We start from the raw sequence: 16049 nt of genomic DNA on the forward strand, positions 1-16049 counted from the left end.
CTTGCCCAGATCAAGGTAGGCTGCATGAACCACCTTGCCTTCATCCACAGGTCTGGTGACTGACTCAAAAAAGTCGACCAAGTTGACCAGACATGATCTACCCTTCACAAAACCAAACTGTGTGGGATCCAGAGTTTGGAGATTCTCTATATCCTTGTTTATTAGGTCCATGATGATGCGTTCATAGCTTTGCATATCAGACTAGTCAGGGTAATGGGACGGTAGTTCCCAGGGTCTGAAGTCGCTCCTCCTTTGTGGAAAGGTATGACTGCAGCAGTGCGTCATTTTGCAGGGACAAAGTCTGAGGTGAGGCTGTGACTGAACAGGGTATACAGATGAGGTGGCAGTTCATGTAGAACACAACCAGGGATATTGTCAGGTCTTGTAGAAGCTGTATTATTGGCCTTGGACAGTGCTGTTTTAACATGTGCAGCAGTAAAACTGGGTGCCTGGCAATCTACTTGTATTGTGATTGTCCTTTGGGGGGGGGGGTAAAGTTGGCACTGAATCTGTCTGCCAGTATACTGGCAATATCTGTTACCTCGCTATAGGAGGTACCATTGTGCAGTAGCTCAGAGCAAATCTGGGTATTTCCATGGAGATTCTTTATATAACTGTAAGCGGCCTTGTGGTTGTCTTTACTATCTGCTGCAATTCTGTTTTCATACCTAGCTTTACAGGATTTGATGGGGGATCTCAACTTTTTATTGAGGCAGATAAGGGAGTTTTTCCAGTCTTGGGACTTCACCTTATTCCGCATCAGTTTCCTCCTTCTGTTGTAGAGTTTGTTTATGGCAGGGAACCATCAGATTGGCTTCCTTTTTTGGAGGAGAGTGTCTTGGTTCCATTGGGTATGGTGAGATCCACGCATTTGTGTACGTGTTTGTACAGTGCATTGGTGTATGATTCTACCATCACGCAACTATTCTCCATTTGCATGGGTGTCGTGAAGTTAGCCATCTCTGTTTTTAGGATCTCAAAGTTAGCGTTAGAGAAGTTTTTCATGGTGGTTACCTTTGCTGGGAGGGGGTGGGAGGGATGTGGATTTCCAAGGTGATTAGTTTGTGGTCGGATCTAACCAGGTAAGAAATGACTATTGCTGTAGAGCAACGGTCGCCCATGTTACTAATGACCAGGTCAAGGATGTTGCTACCTCTAGTGGGGGTAAGAACGAGTGGTCCAGGGCACTGGAATTAATGAACTCCAGGAAATGTTGGGCAAGTGTATTGGTAAATGAGTAGTTTACCCAGTTAATGGAGGGGTAGATGAAGTCACCTAGTAAGAGTGTTAGGTTGGACCCTAATATTCTCCAGGGTGCTTAGGAATGTGAAGTGTGAGTCTTGGGACATGGTTGGAGACCTATAGCAGGCTACGACCTGAATCGCCGTCTTACCCAATGTTAGCTGCACCTGAAGTATCTCTGATGCGTTATGTTGGGCTACCAGTCTGGAGGTGTGTGCATCCATTATGAATATGGAAACACCACCGCCTTTGGAGCTATGGTCTAAGTTTTGGGGCCGAAAGGTGTGGAATGAGTTACAGCCTGGTAGTGCAGGGGTGCTTGTTCTCCATTTTAAGGAGTGCCTCGAGCGAGTGCATTTTGAGATTTAGACTTCTAGCATTGAACAACATGACCCTCAGATTACATTTGTTTGTAGGTGTTACAGTGGTAATTTGGTCTTTGGAACACTGCCTAAAAAAGGCAGTATAGGGGTGGCAAGAGCCTTGGCCAGTATCTGGAAGCCCAGAGGTGACAGATGCAGGCCATCTCTGGCAAAGCATCAAGGTCTGTCAATCATGCCATCCCAGGCAGATAGACACTGGATCCCCTTAAAATGACACCAGAAACTTAGCCAATTGTTGAAATCAATAATTTTCTGCTTGCACTGTGGTATCATTCTGGGTAATGGTAGGATGCTGCTCAGGGCTAGGATCATACCCGCCTGGGCTACATAATCTGAGCGCTCCTCCAATTGCCTGGTATTAAACCTCCTCCCATACACATACACGCAACTACCATCTCAATGATACAGAAATTACTCAAATGAAAGCTAGGATAGATCAAATTCTTTGGGTTATCAAAGCAAGACTTCATGTAATGTCTGAAGCTTGCAGCATTACATCTGCAAAAAGCAACCCACTGTACACAACATTCATTAAGTAAACAAAATGACACAAACTGAAATCAGAACTTCACAACCTAGGGGAAGTTGTGTCTTTAAACTTAGTTATGTTTAGAGATGTATCAACTGGAATTTTGTCTGACAAAGGAACTGTAGGCGAAACTTTGTACTTCTCTGCTAGGAGCTGGAAATTCTCACCCATCCTTTGGCCATCATAATGAACAAGCAGAGTTATGTTTTTTTATATTACAATATTTCTTGAGACCATAGGTAAGTACTAGGCTATCGGCCCAAGGGCCTACGTAAGCCTAGCCAACAAGGTTCCCTGGCTTACGCCAACCAAGAAAGTTATTTTCCTGTGCCACTGTCGAGCAGAGACACAGAAGTGATCCCAGGGGTATATTTCCTATTTCCCATCCACTCATCAAGATTTTTCTTGAAGAGTGCTAATGAAGAACTTTGCTCGACATAGATGGGTAGCCTGTTCCAGAGTATGGGAAGTCTCTGGGATAGGAATCTATCCCTCCAGCATGTCCTGTTTATTGTGGTGACAAGGTTTAGGTCCCTAGAGCATGTAGCTCGGAGGGATTGGTATTTCTTTAGGTGTAGCATGTCCAACAGCTCTGGGTTTGACATTGCTTTATATGTTAGGCAGAGATCACCTCTGAGTAGGCGATATGCTACGGAGTAAAGCTGGAGTTTTTTGAGGCGGTCAGTGTAGGGCATTTGTTTGAGTCCAGTAATCCTCTTTGTGAGGTACTTCTGTGGCCTTTTCAGCTGCTGCAGATGTCTTGTGAGGTACATTCCAAAAGGGGAGTTGTACTCTATAGTGGGTCTAATGAGTGTCGAGTAGAGGGGAACGATGACCTCTTTTTTCCTGGATGAGAACCCTTTTATGATGAGGTGTGCTACATAGAAGGACTTCCTGACCACTGTGGCGATGTGACTATCAAAGGAGAGACTACTGTCCACCTGGGTCCCAACGTCTCATCAAACATTCGGTGTTAAGTAGATTGCTGCCTATGTGGTAGTTCATGGGTACAGAGTTTTTACCAAAGGGGATGACACTGCACTTTTTGGCACTGAGCTTTTGGCCATGGCTCTGACACCAGGCATCTGTCTCAGAGAGGCCCTTCTGTAGGATGTTCACATCATTTGGGGACTTGACTATGGCTCCTAGTTTGCAGTCATCTGCGAACTTCGTTAGCCAGAGGCCTTCTGTGTTAGCCTGTACTTCAGACCACTGTAATCAGACCATATTGTCATAGCTCTGTTTACAGAATATAAATGGGCATTTGTTCTCCCCATCATATGTGCTGTTGACAGCTATTTGCTAGTGGGTGGTATCAAATAAACTTGTTTCAGACAAGACAGCAACTAGCACTGAGCAGCATAAAAGAGCTCATCGAAAGTGGTAGGATTCACCATGTTCTATGGTCAGTGGTAAAAAAAGGAAAAAAAAAATCAGCAGACTGAGTAACCAACAAAGGAGCTGAAAGCACTAAAACAGGAAGAATGTTACTTAAAAAATGGGGTTTCTCATTTTGCATATTTTGAGTACAGGTTACTTAACTATACAATTTTGTGCACCTGTCTTAGCTTTTATTACAACATATTTTCTTTTATTTTTTATCTAACGATTCTGTGTAAAGTGAGGAACAGAGACAGGTTTGGGAAAGCCAAGAACATTTTTATTTCTGGTAGCTGCTTTCAGTTTGGTTTAATTTTAGTCTGCAGTCTCGAGTTAAACTAGGTCTTTGAGTAAAGCTTCTCTCTTTAACGGTGTTAGTGTAGTTGGCGTTCATTTTCTGCTGTGCATCACAGCAGTCTGGAAAATATTGAGTGTTACAGTTAAGAGTTCACTTAAGAGGAAAAAATAACAGGAGCACCAAAGTACCACACAGGTCAAGACTGACGGGCCCTGCTTATTTCCAAATTCTTTATAATTGATCCTGCAAAAGGTCTGGAAGCAAAATTGACTTTAACCAAAAGAAGGCAAAGAAAAGTAGAAAGAATGCCACATATACACATATTGCATTTTGCAATTTTGCTATTATTTGCCCTTTTAAAATAGTTTGTATCCTACTAAAACTATATTGCATAGTGTCTATTTACTTTTTACATAAAGTTTATATGTTACTATGGTTACAGTTTTTTCTATTTTCTTTTAAATTGTGTTGCCTATTATATCATCATTTTCTTTTTCTTTGCTGTTGCTAAAATTGGTCTATTGGGATTGGTCCACTACACCAAATTAACAGTCTAATAAATAAATAAATGTCCACTTCATATTCTTGGGTTCCATAGAAATTTCCACCCCACGTTTACAAGCACTGATTGCACTGCAGTTGCACTTGATTTAAATTTGAAGATTACTCAGTGTAAGAGCCATTTGTTCCACAAAGCAGTGCATTTGTTTTAGTGTTTAACTTCCCACTAACCAAATCCAAATTCCTATCAGATCCCCTCAAATAATTTAATCTTTATTTTTCATAATCCTAAATTACTAATTAGGTATTCATTTTTAAAGGCCCTATAACTTAGGTTAAGAGCTTCACTATTTTTACTACAGAACAAAGACAATAACCCTAATATCTTCAGCTCGATACTGTAATTTTCTGTCTTAAAACCTTTAATCCTGTTTATCCATGTACTTTAGATTCACTCAGTTTGATTTTTTAACAACTCCGTAAGACGTCAGGAATGGGTAAAATATGCAGCTTAAATTCTGCAAATATGAAAACGGAAAATTAACAAAGCACTCATCTTGGCAATAGTGAAGTAAGAAAACATTAAGTGGCCTCAGGAAGTCATACATAGACAAATGCAAAGACACAGAGCTAAACCACAAGACCCTCATGTGAAGTATCAGCTGGTGGAATGGAAATGATGGACACACAACAGGGAATGGTCCTGGACTGGACCAGCAAAAGTAGAGTGGTGGGGGTGTGTCAGCAGTAAACAGAATGTTGGGATACATCTTCAGTGATCTAAACTTTAGAATCAAAGAGGTAAAAATAATTCTTACACTCCAACAGATCCTGGACAGGTCAAACCTTGAACACTGTGTAAATGTGCAGGCCATGCAAGGAAAGGGACAGTAGGCTGATGGAGGGAGTCCAGAGGAAAGCGGCATCAAGGTGCCTGGGTTTACGAGGAAATAGTATGACCAGAGTATAAAACAAATGGTGTTCTTCTCACTGTAGACCAGAACAGGCACAGAGGACATGATACTGGTGCACAAGGTCATATCAGGGAGAAATTAAGATGTCATCCTAAACAAGAAGCATAGAGAGTACAGGAGAAGCAACAGGCAGTATACTGTATGGAAAAATTATTCTCTAAATTTCCAAAATGATGTCTTTGTCTCAAAAATGGTAATGGTGTGGAACAAACTACCATAATGGGTGATGGAAAGGGCAGCCACAAGTGTTCAAGAAAGAATGCAAAAGATGGAAAACGTGTGAGAGGGAAGACAGAGATGGAAAAGAGATGGAATGTTAATACTCTTAAAGAAGAGACATTTGTCACCAGTTATACCTGGGGGAGGGGTCATGGTAGAGTCTCACCACAGATGAGACACCTGGGGAGGCCCATAAGTATATCTCATGCACCTGAGACTTAGAGGTAATAACATGTCAAAACATTGCTGCATGGTAACCACAGAGATATAGAATTGTGCACCCACATGGGACCCAAGTATATCATGCATTTCATCATACTTTATGAATGGGGAGCAGCAATACTCATAAAAGTCTACCCCTCCCCTAATGGAGGAGGACTATGATCCTCAGTTCCAGCATCCATCTCCCATTGTTGTCTAATGCCAGAGGCTAAGAGAATTACCACATCTATGGTAGTTCACTGAACACAGAAAGCATAACAGATCTGGGAACACAGCTTGACAGCACCCTCTCTTTTGACCACCACAGTGCCACTGTGGTCAGAAAGTCCTTCTATGTGGCACATCTCATTATTAAGGATTTTGCATCCAGGAAAAAAGAGGTCATTGTCTCCCTCTTCCCTCATTAGGCCAATCAGAGTACAATGCATCATTTGGCATGTACCTCACCAGACACCTGCAACAAGTGGAGAGACTGCAAAAGTACCTCACAAAGAGGATCCTAGGCCTTAAACACTTGTCCTGTATGGACAGACTCTAAAAACTCCAACTATTCACTGTCTCATATCGCCTACTTAGAGGCGATCTCTGCTTGACTTACAAAGCCATGTCTGGCCCAGCTCTGTTAGAAATGCTACATCTAAAAAAAAAATCCCAATCCCTCAGCACGACATGCTCCAGAGATTTCATCCTCATTACCACAATCCACAGAACAAGCTGGAGGGACAGGTTCATAACCCAGAGACTGCTCATGCTACGGAATAGACTTCCCATACATGTTAAACAGAGCACCTCACTGGCCCTATTCAAGAGAAATCTTGATGAGTGGATGGGAAATAGAAAATTCACCCTGGGATCACTCCAGTGGCTCTACTCGACAGAGGCACTGGGAACTAAAGTCGGGTGGCATGATGCAAAAGTAATCCTATGGGCTAGGCTTGTAAAGGCTCCAGGGCCATTAGCCTAGTACACACCTGTGAAGGAACACACCTGTGATTCAGTGGCTATAGGGAGAAAAGAGCCAAGAAAAATCTGCAGACTACATCTGGCTGTGAACTTGAGGTGACCAAGTAAAATAAAAAAATCTGTTTTATAATCAGGCTAGCCACTTATTTCACAGTGGCAGTTTTAGTTAGTCTGATTTTTTTTTCATGTGTCCAGAACTAGTGACTACAGAAAGCACTGAAAGACTCCCTTTAACCCACAATATGTAATGATTTCTGATACATCTATTTACTATATTGTTCAAGAAAAAAACAAAAAATAGAGCACTCTTGACACCACTGCTGAAAGTTTGGAGAGGAAATTACTAGTTTCCTCTGATGGACATCCTTCAGCATCAGCACATGCCTATGCTTCACTTACAGCATATGTATTTTTTTTCCTTTTCTGCTCTCCTTCCACATTGAACAGGACACCATTTGTTTGGCAGGATATCAGAACTACAGGAGTGAGTATGCTCTACATCTCACTCATATTGTGATGTCCATTTTTACTAAACTGGAGGCATGCAGTGGTTTCATCTTATATCGAACTGCATGCCCATGTTGGTTGGAGGACAAAAAGCCAACCATAACTAGACAACTGGAAACAATGGAAAGTGGAGTATGGGATAACGGCTGTCCAAGCTATAACCCCCTGGGAGAGTGGTGGGCAGTTAATGGAGGTGCTGACATTGTCAACAATATTCACAGGGATTTTATAACTACAATTTCTGCCCCTCCTCTTCCTTTGGCAGAGAAGCCCAGTCCTGCACCCCCTAGCTCTCTGCTATACAGAACAGATGCTGACAAGCCCAATAAGAGCACAGAGGATTACTTGCTACAAACTCTCTATGCATTCAGGGGGAAAAAAAATTTGAGAGCAGGAATGTGAGAACTGCACTGCGGAAAGAACTTGCCCAGATGCCAGACATAGTAAGCAGCAAATATCTTCCCGAAATGAATCATGCTGTGGAAGGGGTGACACTGGCTGAGGTTAAACAGGGCAAAACTGTTTAATATATGCATGTTCATGATATCAAACTGTGAATCGTTAGACAGCACTGCTCATATTATTTCGTTAGAAACCACCTTTTACCCTCTACATTTCTAGAGGGCAAACATCTACATGCCAGTTATTGCATTATTTAAAACACTCATCTGCTTCTCCAGTCAGCAGCTGTATCTACATTTTACCTACATGCCCACCATATTGCATTTCAGTACTGAAAAGATAGTTGTTTTTCTACTTTGGTAATACAAACTTGGATATCTGAAAGACCCTTTTGTTGCACAGCCCCCCCCCCCCTTCCCTCTGTCCTTGGTTCCTGGAATTTTTTCCACCTCTGGTATATATGCTGAAGTATCAGCTTCTCTTAAAACTTTTTTTTTTCTTATCTATTTTGCAAGGCTTATTTGCTCCATCTAGGATGAGAGTCAGGTATCCCTGGGCTAAGGGAAAGATCTAAGAACCCTTCGAAGTATGGTGAAAGTCAGTTGGTAGGGAGTAAGCCAGCTTTCAGGTCTAAAGCAGCAATGCCTTGGAGATCCCTCTTCCTGGAAGCATTTCTTTTGAGTTCCACTAAGTACTGCCTGCTGCATCCTGCCTTCCCCAGCCAGTATACTTGTACTACAGTAGCATGCGTTTCAGATGCTATTTGAGCTCAGATTGTCTGGGATAAATTTAGATCATCTCTGTCACAATCCCAGGGATTCTCTTAAACTCTTGCACATTGGCCACACATCTATGTAACTGCTCGCTGAACAATAAAAGCAGTATAGTTAGCAGAGTGAGGAAGCTATAATTGTGAAGATTTGAGAAGGTTATTTCAGTGAACTGACAATACAAGGGAAAATACATGTTCGAAATAAAACTGCATTTGCTGCACAGCCTGCTCAAACTATGATACAATGATGCTGTGCAGTTCAGCAGTCAGCGAATACAAGAAGATATGAAGAGTAAAAGTGGGAAATGTATTTAATGGGCTGAGCAAGGCAGAACAACAGATAATAAGAAACTAAATTGTAGGAGAGTTCCTAACTAATTGAATGAACAGTTGTGGTCAGCAGTTATTTTAATTTACGGAAAGTCATCACTGCAGCAGGTTAATCTCTTCAGACTCTTGAATGACAGACATTTTCTTCTGATGCCAGACACTTTCAGTCCAAAAGGATTTCCTGAGCAGCACAATTTCACCACTGTATCGAGTACAAACGATCACAAAAAAACAGCTTAATAATACCGGTATTTCATTAGCTTCGACAAGAATCTGTAGCAAATTCATTTAAAGAAATGAATGCATGTATGTATGTATGTATGATTGAGATAAAAGACGCGATGTTTCCGTAGCAGTAGCACTTTCATATTAGACACGCAGTTCTCAACCTTTTGTCTCAAAAATGTGAAGCACTGCCTCTTAACATCCAACAAATGGGTAAAATCTGGAATACCTGCAAAATTCTATTTCAGCTACAGCATGATTAATGGCAATGTTTCCATACTAACGATTTTTTTGTTATGAATTATCGATTCAGTATTTTTACAGGACATTGTTGTTAAAAAGAAAATCTTAACTAATACTTGCCCCTTAGAGAAAGAATTCTGGACAAATCCAAAATAGCGGGGAGATAAACGCCCCCAAAATAGGGACATTTTAAAATATTACTGTTAAACTTCGAACGCTGACAGAATAACATACAGTGTGTTATACTGCATTTTTGAACGATATAAAGTGTGAAACACTTTTTTTTCGTTTTGTGACTTTCATATTCAATTTTGCCACAAAAGTCCCAGATTTTAGGAGGAACAGAAGGCCTAACAATATGAGGCAAAAATGTGGGCATTCTGCGAAAGGGCAGATGAGAAAAATGCTTAAGTAAGGGTTAAGAAACTTTCAATGCTGAACAGAACTGTTGAGACACCAAATAAGCAACGTTCTTCATAACGAGGTACAGTTGAGAAACACTTTGGCATTAATGCACTTTTACACAGTGGTGGATGTGTCTAAAAATTCGACTTTGTTATTTATACGAATTTTCAGTGAACTTAGTTGGGCGAATTGGTGATTAATGCACATGTAAACATTAAAACGTAATTAATTACGGTCAGTCTGGAACAATGACCTAAGAAACTATGTGAAATGGTAGTCGGCTTAAACGATGTAACCAACCAGTAGCAAATGTAACTCTCTACCCCTTAAACGTTGACAGAATAAGTTTTGTATTAAGTGTTATGAGAGACAGACCAGAGGTGCAAAGATATGGATAGTTGAGAGGTTATGGTGACAAAAGAGTCTCGGGGACAAGTTACATTTCCCATTTAAATATTGGAATTTGGGGGTCAACACAAAAGGCCCAACTATCTGGACAGGGATACATGACGTAATAAACCGCATCTAATCGGGATATTTTAACTAGGACCGATTTTATGACCACTGAACTGCTATCGCAAGTTTAGACGGTACTTACACAAGTGTACCTACTGTCAAGACTATAAAAGTACGAAATGAAGTTCTAAACACTAAGCAGAAACTAGTGATCAATTTACATGCCTAGATTTATTTGAAATGACCCCCCGCCCCGCAGCAAGTCCCACCGACTGCCAGTCTCTTTTAACAAACAACCCACCCACATTTCCTTGATTTACAGACAAGCATACACGAACCCAAAAATAGAATCAGTTTGGTCCGCTAGTAAAATGCTTGTGAAATAAAAGATTAAAAGTATATACCAATTAAAATAAATAACATGCAGGAATACAGTAATAGCGGTATCAGAAAAAGACAGCTGTTAACTACGGGAACGATAACTCCTACCTTATTATAACTAAATATATATCAAAAGACATAGCTGTAAGTAATATGCGCTTCTAATGTAGGTACACAGTTAAAATGGTCCAATTAGAACCGGGACAACAGTCTGGGATAAAGGCGCGAAATCGAATGTGTTTTACAACTAAGCATTAAGTTGGTAGAATATGAGAGTTTGTATACAATTTTTAAAAATTATATTAGTAGCTACAACGCCAAACATAATTTAATAATTATAACCGTCGTATTTTCTCACAAAATTACATTTTTTCATGAAACAAAAGTACGACCATCTAAAGTACTTATTTGATGGCTTAGTGGTTAACTATTGTAGAAAATATGCGTAGTTGGCTTTATGGGTGTCGACTGAGGCAAATACTATAACCGACTATTATCATCAATGTTTACTTATACTAAATTTCCTTTGCTTCGTGTCTTTAAATACATTCTGGTTATTTACGTAATTTCATAACTGGTAAAGCAAAGTAGAATAACAACCCTTTCAGGGAATCAAACTTACTAACCTTCCCATCTCCCCAATGCAAATACTACGACAAAAAGATAACACACGTGAGCTTGTCAGTGCGCAGGCGCGGATATTCGGTAAATGTATGTTCAAAATAATTTATCGTGCTTTGTGGAGTATCGAAGTTGAATTTTGGAGCTAAAAGGGAAAGTAAAATATGGAGTTATTTTCATAAACGAAATACTGTGATGTATATTTCTGCGAAGTGTCTGTTTAGTTCAACTTTCGCAGTTAGTTGGCTGGATTGCAGGGGGTGATCTGCGTGAGTTTGTAAAAGACACAGTAACTTGGTAAAAAAAAGTTGGAAGTATACTAGTGCTTAATTTTACACCTACCTGATAAAATATTTTCTCTGTCTTTTTTTCTACAGTAAAGAACTGCAGTTGTTTTTTAGTCGGTTTCCGTCTTGCTGCTTTTTTTTTTTCTTGGGAATGCAGTTGGAGGGTGTGTATAGTATCGCGTAAAGGACGTGGCGTTCACTTTGGTCTATTTCGCTTCCCAAATTCGTGTAAGCGGTGGATGTAAATTTTGACTAGCACAGAATAGAGGGTAACGTAAGTTTAAAAAAATGCGTATTTTATTTAAGTCTCCTTTACGCGCATATCCCTTAATTTTTATTCAGCATTTCCCTCCTGCATGGAGGGAAGTGGGGCTTAAATATAGAAAATCTCTTAAATTGTTGAAACCTGGGTCCCTCAAGGAGTGCGATAATGAAAAATCGTAAGCAAAGCTGTAGTGTTATGTTTAGTAATGCAACGTGAGAGCTACAATTACTACAGGAAAAAAGTCCAGCCTAGTCTTTTGCGTTGTGTGGAGGACTTCGCAAAATCTTCCCGATTTTTGAACGGAAAATGTTAGCATAATAATTACAACCTTTTGTTAACTTTATCCCCTTCTCCAGTTGGAGGGTGGGGTGTACTTATTGAAAGGTCAGGTGTCTACAGTAGTAATTTCTGAAACCGACATTAACCTTGGGTTGTTTTTGAGAACTTCAGCTCATCTACAAGTTTTTTTTTTTTTTTTTTTCGGGGGGGGGGGGGGGGTGCACTTGTGAAAGGTTGGGTGCCTACAGTACTGAAACCGACAGTGGATTTAATTTACTGTTAGTTAATGCAGTAGCCATACAGTACCTTGGATGGTTATGGTACTCTAATCCATAGCAGGCCTCAACAATTATGTTTGGTACAAGAATCGCTATCAATGAATACTAGGGTTGTCAATTTTTCACAAAATCCAGGATGCCTCTTTTCCTGCCCCTTGCCCCCAATGATCTGTCCCCTCCCAGGCGCCCCCTCCTCTCCATCCTTTCCCTCCCAGGCTCCCCCTGGGGATGCTGAGCCCCTGGAAATTTGTTTGAAACAGATGCACGTATGTGAGTTTTAGTGCATTTTGAGCCCCAAAAAAGCAACACTTGAATGCAAGAATTTTTAGCTCAAAACTTGTTATTTTCAAGTAGCTAGCCCACACAGGCTAACTGCTAAATTGCTAATAGTCATTCACGTTGGAAAACGGCAAAAAAAAAACCCAATAAAGCAATAACATTGAGGTGTAAACAAAAGATATAGTCCATACAATACAAATGTTATTGTGGAAAAATACTGAAGTCAACATATTTTGTATTCTGTATTTAAAGGGTTAAGCAGAAAAATGTTCACTGCGTGCAAACTGAAATGTTCTGGAAAATGTTGATCACTGAGGAATGCAGGAGTTAATCTTAAACCACTGATAAAGTTAATGGTGCAAGAATAACTGTGGTACTGGCTGGTAAAAACAAGTAATCAAACTATCAATTTTAATGAATGTTCTGTGTGCTACGTGTATGTACGTGCAGGAGGGTCTATATAAGGAGAACTCAAAGTACAAGTAGCCAGACTGCTGGCATATTACTATCATGTAGCAGATCTCCATGCATGTAAAATTAAAGCTGTTTTACTTGCTTACAAGAACTTGGTGTGATTCTTCCAGAATATGTTAGAAGAGTAAAATCTTTCGACATAACTGGCTAACGTTAGGGGCCCTGCACGGCGAATCGAACAAAGAGAGGCTGAAAACCTGCGCAGGTGGAGAGAGATCAGGCTCTCCTCGAATGAAAGACCTCCAACTGAAACAGGTTGAAATTAGAGGCCAGTCACTCTTTCCAGATTCAATCCGTGAGGTGGCAGCAAACAGGGCGGAGGAATCACAAAGGTAAGCAAAAAGAAAAGCTATTTTTGTTGTTTCTGATTGGAATTTTTGTCTAAATTGTAAGGGACTAGTCAAGGGAGAAATTGAATTTTCTCAAAGTATAAGGGGTATATGTGAATAGATTCCATATACAAGAGATCTCAGGAACAGGAATAGTTTCTCGTAAGAGAAATGGGAACAGGAACCAGTTGCCAAAGGCTTGACAAAACTGAAGATGAAAAGTTTATGTTTGATTTACACCCAAAGAATGTAAAGTATTTAGATAAATGGAAAAAGGAACATGGGTTTAGTGGATGTTTAAATAAGTCAGAATGTCAAAATCTAGTAAGATTACTGCGCAAACAGGCAGGAAATAAGACAAGGAAGCAAAAGAAGGTAGGGATTCCCAGGCACAGAAATGGCTGGAGGAAGCAAATAAAAATCATAAGGAACAAAATTTGAAAAAAGGGTGTGGTAATTCAAGTGAAAAAGATGTGTACTTTGTTCAAAAGGAAGATAATAAAACTTCCATAGTCAGTCGTAGTCACCAGAATCCCTCGGCCCCTCCCATCCAGTATCCAGACCCTGCACAGGTTATTGAGGTGCCCCGACCAGGACCCACCGCAATACCAGGCTTCGGTGAGTGTCCCCCCCACGCCACGTATTATATTACAGAGAGAGCCTGCCAACACTCTTGACTTACATGGAAGTATTAGGAGAGAAGGCGACTGGAGAATTAAGGAGACGGTAGATCAGGAAGGCGAGGAATACTCACTGATACAAGTGGCAAATCCTCAAGCAGGCAGAAGGCGAGGGTCCTACCATATTGGTCTACCGACCGTGGACCCGTGATGATATCCAAAAGCGGTAGAGGGATTCCCCATCCAAAAGTAGATATCGTAAATTCCGTACAGATGTAGGGGCATGAGAATGAGTTATAGATTAAACGCTGTAGAATTTGAACAAGTAATAAGGCAAATCCTAGGACCTGATTGGCACCTTATTTGCGGAACTTGGGACCCCCTGCTACCAGAGGAAGGGGGAGCCTTGCCGTTTAACTCAGTGTGTAGAACCAGAATAAAGACTCTCCTAGATAAAATAGAAGAACATTGGAAGCCCAAAGCAGATTGGACTTGCATTAATCAATGCGTTCAATCAGATGACAAACCAGACAATTATCTACATCGTCTCACACAATGTTTTGATGCTCATAGTGGGTTGATTAAGGCAGAAAATCAGGCAAATGACTCGCCCTATGAACAGCAACTGAAAATGCGTTCCTAAAGGGCTGCAAGACAGCCATTGGTAACTTTATACAAAAGCATATGATCACACACAGGACAGCGTCTACAGCCCCTTATGGATTATGCTAGACATGCTGAGAAATACCTGAAGGAAAAAAAATAAAAAGCCCAGACTTTACAGTTAGTGAAGATGGAACTTTAATGTTAGTTCAAGGTTCCAAATCGGAAGAGGGCGTGGCAGGGAAGAGGACGAGGACGGGAGGCATAAGTCATTCTGAGGATTTCGAGGGTAGGCAAAGAGGGGAGGTTTTAAGTGCGGTAAGAAAGGACATTTCGCCAGAGATTGCAGAGGACCGGAGAAACCGATGGTTGCTTCGGTGGTACCGCATGACTATATGATGGTCAAAAAGACGAGATGGAGGGTATGAGGAAGAAGAAGAAAGTGAGAATGGGGAAGTAGGTATAAGTGAAGATGATGGGTGGGGACAGGAAATGGCAGAAAATGAGAAATATCAAATGGTAAATCTAACAGCACTAGCATCAACTATGCAATTGGAATCCCAACCAGTGATCACATTGCAAGTTGAGGGCGAGACATAGAATTTCTTTGTGACTCAGGGGCTTCTAACGTTAGTCAGAAGTACTGCCATATCATCCGATGTTACCTCGGATGAATATGTGCTTGTAAAAGCAGCAAATGGTCGATTTACAAAGAGCCATTGTCCAAACCTCTGTGGTTTACCGACCCAGAGACGAACCAAACCATACGGTTCCGAGTAATAATTTCAGAAATCTGCCCAGTACATTTACTAGGAAGAGATTTAATGCAAGTGTTCGGTATAGCAGCCGTCCCAACCTCCACGGGGATGGTGGCAAGGAGAATAGAACTGAATAGTGCAATGCTATTAGAGGGGCAGGGAGATCTACATTACTGGTATAGTAATGATTTGATAGAGACAGGCCCCCAGAGTGTAGTGACGACTCTTACAAATTTGGCATTAAGCAAATACGGCATAACTAATCCGAAGGTGTCAGATCCATTACATTGCACAATGTATTACAGAAGATGTGCCGGACCTGATTTAGAATACGAAAAGAAATTTCTTAGTTTTAAAGTCACCAAACTAGTATTGCATAGCCTTTTTTGGGACACACTAGGTAATTCTGCAGTCACATGTAGCCTTACAAGGGATATGCAGCTGCTGTATAAGAATGAATTAACCACACATATTTCAGTCACGGAGGGTGAAGGAATGTCATGGTACCTCGTGGGTAAGAAAATAACTGAATGGGTAGGATGGACACCAGAACAGTTGGCAGGTAAGGGCATTCAGGTTCAAAAACTTAACTGGGTTACACAAGCCAGACCGACCGTGCACCTCAGGGAAGACAAACCGATACAATCCCCTGGGACATTATGACTATGTCTCCTTACCCCATGGAAGAATCTCAATTGCAGATGATTCCAAACTCATTATGGTCAGGGTCAGCACGATATCGGACTGATTAGAACGGCAGGACAGGTGAAGATTACACCCAAGTCAGAATTTAGACCTCATAAACGGCAGTATCCCTTGAGCAG

At 40.9% G+C, this 16049-nt stretch overlaps 1 protein-coding gene across 1 annotated transcript in view; it reads right to left on the reverse strand.

The window, feature by feature from the left end:
- LOC122795001 (uncharacterized oxidoreductase YjhC-like) overlaps positions 1–11602 on the reverse strand; it is a 1313984-nt gene extending 1302382 nt beyond the window's left edge. The window contains exon 1 of the mRNA XM_044063588.1: positions 11396–11602. The gene's annotated coding sequence lies outside the window, so the exon portion shown is untranslated. The remainder of the gene's footprint in view (positions 1–11395) is intronic.
- Between the last annotated feature and the right edge of the window lie 4447 nt (positions 11603–16049).

This window comes from Protopterus annectens, chromosome 2.part1 (assembly GCF_019279795.1).
Source record: "Protopterus annectens isolate FY-2018-M chromosome 2.part1, PAN1.0, whole genome shotgun sequence".
NCBI lineage: Eukaryota > Metazoa > Chordata > Ceratodontiformes > Protopteridae > Protopterus > Protopterus annectens.